The sequence below is a fragment of the Limulus polyphemus genome, unplaced genomic scaffold (genome assembly GCF_000517525.1).
Source record: "Limulus polyphemus unplaced genomic scaffold, Limulus_polyphemus-2.1.2 Scaffold658, whole genome shotgun sequence".
Taxonomy (NCBI): domain Eukaryota; kingdom Metazoa; phylum Arthropoda; class Merostomata; order Xiphosura; family Limulidae; genus Limulus; species Limulus polyphemus.
The window spans coordinates 227,831-233,830 of NW_013666268.1; the positions used below are offsets into that span (position 1 = coordinate 227,831).

The 6,000-nt window shown below is 30.1% G+C and overlaps 1 pseudogene; it reads right to left on the reverse strand.

The window, feature by feature from the left end:
• Positions 1–3,228: 3,228 nt before the first annotated feature.
• Positions 3,229–6,000, reverse strand: part of LOC106459763 — a 37,548-nt pseudogene continuing 34,776 nt past the window's right edge.

The window sequence follows — 6,000 nt, forward strand, 5'->3', positions numbered from 1 at the left end:
TAAATGTTATTAAAATACATTAATAATAGGTATGATAAGCAAAACACGATAGTTAAAATATATTATTCTTTAATACTAAAAGCAATAGAAATTATTTTCAAAATAAAATATAGGATGCAAAAATATTATAATATCTTTTTGAAAAGAAAGTTTAAAGTTTAGAACCAAAACCTTTGGAAAAGTTGAAAAATGGTTTCTTTAAATAAAAAAAACAATATTCAAGATATTGAACTATTATACAAATAATCATTTATAGTTACAACTGGCCCGGCATGGCCAGGTGGTTAGGGCACTCGACTCGCAATTTGAGGGTTGCGGGTTCGAATCCCCGTCCCACCAAACATGCTCGCCCTTTCAGCCGTGGGGGCATTATAAAGTGACGGTCAATCCCACTAGTCGTTGGTAAAAGAGTAGCCTAAGAGATGGTGGGTGGTGATGACTAGCTGCCTTCCCTCTAGTCTTACACTGCTAAATTAGGGACGGCTAGCTCAGATAGCCCTCGTGTAGCTTTGCGCGAAAAACAAAAAACAAACAGTAGTTGCAAAAGAGATAAGACTTAAATCGTTTCAAATAGTATCTTTTTATAGAATGTTAACTACAGTAAAGCTATCTAAACAAATGGAATCAACAACTTAATACTTGTTTTTGTAAAGAAAGAGTAGATATAGAACTTGGTCATGGTCAAATACAAAAATTTCTTGGAACTATTTAAAATATCCTATTTTTATTAGAGTAAAACAACATATTGCACTACGTCATCAAGCTATTGTATTTGTATTAGAAGCTATATCACTTAAATTACATTTTATTGAATGATAAATGTTATACGTATAGAAGCACACTAATGAAATGAAAAAAAACATAGTAATACCATTCATTAAATGGTTATATATATAACGTATCAAACTGAATATTGTATTGCAATAAAATTTATAGAGAATGCAGCTACAACCTTTTTTTTTATTTCAATCAGTGATGAAACCTCTTGCTGTTATTGTAGGTTTATGAAGGCTTCAACAAATTGAGAAGAAGGAGAAACATTTATATCTGGTTATGATATTTTTATTGAAATTAAATTGAAAGATATTTTAGATGTCGCTTCGACTCGCTTGCATTTAGCTGGAACCAACTCTGTTTCTATGATTATTGGCAGGTGTGATCCCATTTTCTTACGTGTATTTTAAAGATTGAAAATCAAGTTACAATCAAAAGGTTATTCTTTCAGCTAACGTTTCTAATAAATAAAAAGATAATCGTGAATTAACTGCCTTTGCTATTTTTAAAGTCACATTGCAAGAGAAATAATATATATATATATATATCAATAGTTTCAAAAATTCCATGGTAGTAAACTTTTAACTAACTTGAAACCAGTTAAAACATTTGTTAAAATGAACTGAAAAAACAACAACAACAAGTAACGTGATTATATTCATCTAAGATATTTATTGCAATCTATAATAATAAAGTTCCAATTAATTTTCTTGAAAACATACTATAAATTTACAGAATACCGCAATAAACATACACATGCATGAGGTGTTTTTTATAATAACTTCCTTTGTTTTTCCACCAATTTTATCTAATTTTCGTAGCTTTAGATTAATACATTTTTTAATTTGTAGAAGCAAAAAGGAAAATGATACTTTAAATTTTGTTCTCAATAAAAATAACATAAAGTTATAAGTATAACAAAAACCGTAAAAAAATTATAATATAATTATTTTGAATCAACCTGACTACATTCGAAACTCATAAGTTTAAGATTGTCGATATGCAGTATCCCTAAATTGAATTCATAGTTAAACCAGTATGAGGAATAAGACATCTTTACTTAGAATATAGGACTGTTTTTGGTATCGTAGGTACTATGCTTGATCGGGAAATAAATACCGTCACAGTGAAAATGTAAAACCAAAACTTCCTTCAACACGCGTTAAACTGCTTGAAATTTTCCAGTTAAAGACCTTTCTCATTGCGGATGAAGAGCGAAAACTATTCCAAATTAGGCTTAGTGTTGTTATCCGTTTAGTAGTTTAAGTAATATTACAAATAAATACAGAAAAGATGCACCGTGATTACTTATTTCCCAATGTCTACTTCTTATTCGTTAACATCTAATTCATAAAACATATGCTTATACAGTTCAATAATATATAAAGAATAATATTAATCACGTTGATAAAAAACTCTCACGCTGAGATTTAATTTTAAACTTCCTGATAAAGTATAATAAAAATCATTAAAACTTTTACTATATATAAAAAGAAAAAACATATTTCCTTGTTCAGGTCACTCTTCTGTTGCAAAAGTAGAAACTCCTTAGTTTTAAACTAAAGAACAAAATTATAGAACACAATTGCAGCTTTGACTTTTGTGGAAAAAATGCTATAACTACTTTAAAATTACCTGCAAGTTACTTTTATAATTTCTTTAGATCATTTTTGATTATTGTTTGTATAAATTAAACGAGATTGATAAAATAAATCGAGTTTGTATCTCGACTCTTACAAATTTCAGCATGATGATGATGGTAACTGTGTTACCGAAACTAGTTGGCTGTAAGAGTAATAAATATTTTACCTTTCATTGTGCCAAAAAACGTCGCTTTTTGAGTGTTTTTATTACTCTTAATATAGAAGCACAATGTGCCCGAAAAGAAACTATTCTGTACATTTTAAAAATAAAATAAAATTCTGTGATATTCCTGTAAAGTAAACTTCTAAATTGTAATTTGCAGGACGTGGAACCTGTCATTTGATATAATAATAACGACTATTTTAAAAACCTAAGTAATGAAAAAATGTTCTTATATTTGTTTCTTTATTGTATTGTTATGAAATTATCTATATTGTGTGCTACTTATGGAATAATCTTTAGTTGTTTAAAGATTTTACTAGCAAATTTACTTTTGCATCAATCACAGAAAGAAATTATTCAAACAAGTTTTCAAAACATAAATAAACTCACGTTGTGAGCTTTCGTTAATTCTAAAGTTTGTAAGAAACAAAATATATGCTATTAAAGTTGTGAGAATGTCAGCTAACGAAAAAACTATAGTAAAACTAAGCCTATATTTTAAAATATAATTTTAATAAAATTGTTGTAATATGCCTTTTTCCCCAAAAAAAGAAAGAGAGAGAGGAATTTTATTTTATTTTTAATTAATTAGAAATGATATAAACAATATTTTCCAGCAAGGAAAAAAAAAGCGAAAATGCATTGACATCAGGGTATCAATGTGAATTTTCAGATTTTACGCTTCATAAGCTGAAGAAGTAGCATCACTTTTGTCTTCTAAAACCGTGCCCGTATTATCAAAAATGGTTTCTTTCATCATCGACAGACGGCGCTTCATGGCTGGTGTCAGTTCAGGAAGGTATTTTCGGGGTAGTAGAAAAGAGGGCAAGTTAAACAGATCTACAAAAACTTTGTAGTGGTCACTGAAAACACAAAAACAAAAATAAAATTAATAAAGTTATAGCAAATCAATTTTAAATAGGCGCTACTTCAGTTTTAAAAAAATTATGATCAGGGTGGATTTTGTACGAGACCAAAATAAACCATCAGTGTATAATCAAATATTTTAACAAACATCATAAATTTGGTATGAAAGAATGTTAAAAAAATTTTCATTACTCTTGAGAAGTAAAAATAAAATATTTTAACAAATATCATAAATTTGGTATCAAATATTGTTAAAAAATTGTCATTACTCTTGAGAAGTAAAAATAAAATATTTTAACAGATATCATAAATTTGGTATCAAATATTGTTAAAAAAATTTTTATTACTCTTGAGAAGTAAAGATAAAATATTTTAACAAATATCATAAATTTGGTATCAAATAAGGTTAAAAAAATTGTTATTACTCTTGAGAAGTAAAAATAAAATATTTTAACAAATATCATAAATTTGGTATCAAATAAGGTTAAAAAAATTGTTATTACTCTTGAGAAGTAAAAATACTTCGATGAATTGAAAAGATTTGGTATAAGATATTACCTCGTTGTGGAATGAAGATATCGATAACCCGACGACCTCCTGTGCCATACTGGGATCCAATCATTCTATGAACCATTTGTGAATGACCATCTAAGAAACAAGATTGTTTTTTCTTACGAATTAATTTGCGTTTTATTTCACGCTGAGTTACAGTTATCCGTTCTTTAAGCACATTGCTCTCTCACAATCAATAATTGTTTTAGATTTGTTACATAACACAGTCCTGAGAAAAATAACTACCGGAATATCTTACAGCTCAAACGAACATTTCAAGTTGTTTCGAGTACTATAAATTCCAGAGTGACAGCAAAATGGTTAATTTTTATCTCCTTAAAATCTGTGCTGTCTAAAAGAAGTGAAACTGTTGTCAGATTTGTACTTATCGAGATACAAACTAGTTTGTTCCGTAATATTTGAAATACTTAACTCAGTAAAATGAAACAACATATACCTAAGCATGCATCCATAACATTTTGGAACTGTCTTTAAAGCACACTGTTCTTCTTGAAAAAAAAAAAACTGATATTTTTATTGTAAAGAAACTATATTTTTTAGAAACTTAATTACCGTAACACATTTCAGGCTGGAGGCCTTCTTATCATATTTTGTTTAATTTCCTGCTTATTACATAACTTAGGATAGTTTTATGTACTTTATCATTTAGTATATTTTACAGCACTATATGTCTACAAAAACAAAAGACTTTTAGAGCTTATTAACATTAATTTCACAATAATCTTGCTTTATAAAAAAAAAACATACTTTGTTCTTATATACAAAATATAAAGATTATTTATTAAGTGAAACTTTCTAAACGATATCCCTAATTTTGATGTATAAAATAAGATGTCTTACAACGCCACTTCAAGAGAAGAGAATCAATATCCATCAATAATGTCAAAAGGCGGTAGGGTTGATGAAAGAGAGGTTCGTCTCGGTAACAAAATACCATCATGGCTCCTTGAAATGCCTTTTGGTTGAAACGACGCTGTCCTTGTGAAAAAATATAATTTCCAACTATAATATGATTGTGTTAATCAATACTGTAAACTGACAGCATCTCATGATTTAAGTTGTTTTTTTCTTTTGTGATTGTTATTGCTTTGTTTTCCGCAGTTTGTTTGTTTTAAGCAACGCCGCGTTGGGCTATCTGCTGTGTCCACCGCGGGGTATCAAACCCCGGATATCAGTGTTGTAAGTCCGTAGATTTACCGCTCTCCCACATGGGGACTTTTCCACAGAGACGTAAACTTTTGACAAGCGATAAATTTACAGTTATAGTAGTCAAGTGGTAACATTTATCTTTGTATTACGCTTCACCACCTTGTTTCAATAGGAATCTCGTAAAAGCACACTGAATGTTCGAGGACGTAATTAGTTTTAGAATACATTTATGGTTATATTTGTAAAGCATGTCCTCATATTATAATAAACACAAATTTCTAACTCGGTATAAATATAGCTTTAAAACTCCATTATTTTGTGTTGTTGTTTAACCACCCCAACAACTATTCCAAATTAACACGGATTTCATCAATAAATATAGTGAGTTTTATCCAAAAGATTGACATTTTATGCGCACTTGCGTTAAACAGCCAGGTCAGAAACCTCTACAATTCAAGAGTAGTCGCTCCTAATTTCGAACTATTCACCAGAGGAAAAACAGATAGCCAATAGCACTACCGCTACAAGGTTTTATCTGGTTCCTTGAACCGAAAAAAACTGGATTGACTGTTACTTTTTAAAACGGCCTCACAGTTGAAAATGAAGAGCGTGTTCAGTGGCATCATGTCTTAAGTCCCGGACGCTTCGATCCGCAGCACAGGATTCGAAGGCCCGGTATGGCTAGGTGGTTAGGGAGTTCGACTCGCAATCTGAGGGTCGCGGGTTTGAATCCCCACCCCACCAAACATGCCCATTTCAGCCGTAGGGGCGTTATAATGTGACGGTCAATTCCACTATTCGTTGGTAAAAGAGTAGCCCAAGAGTTGGTGG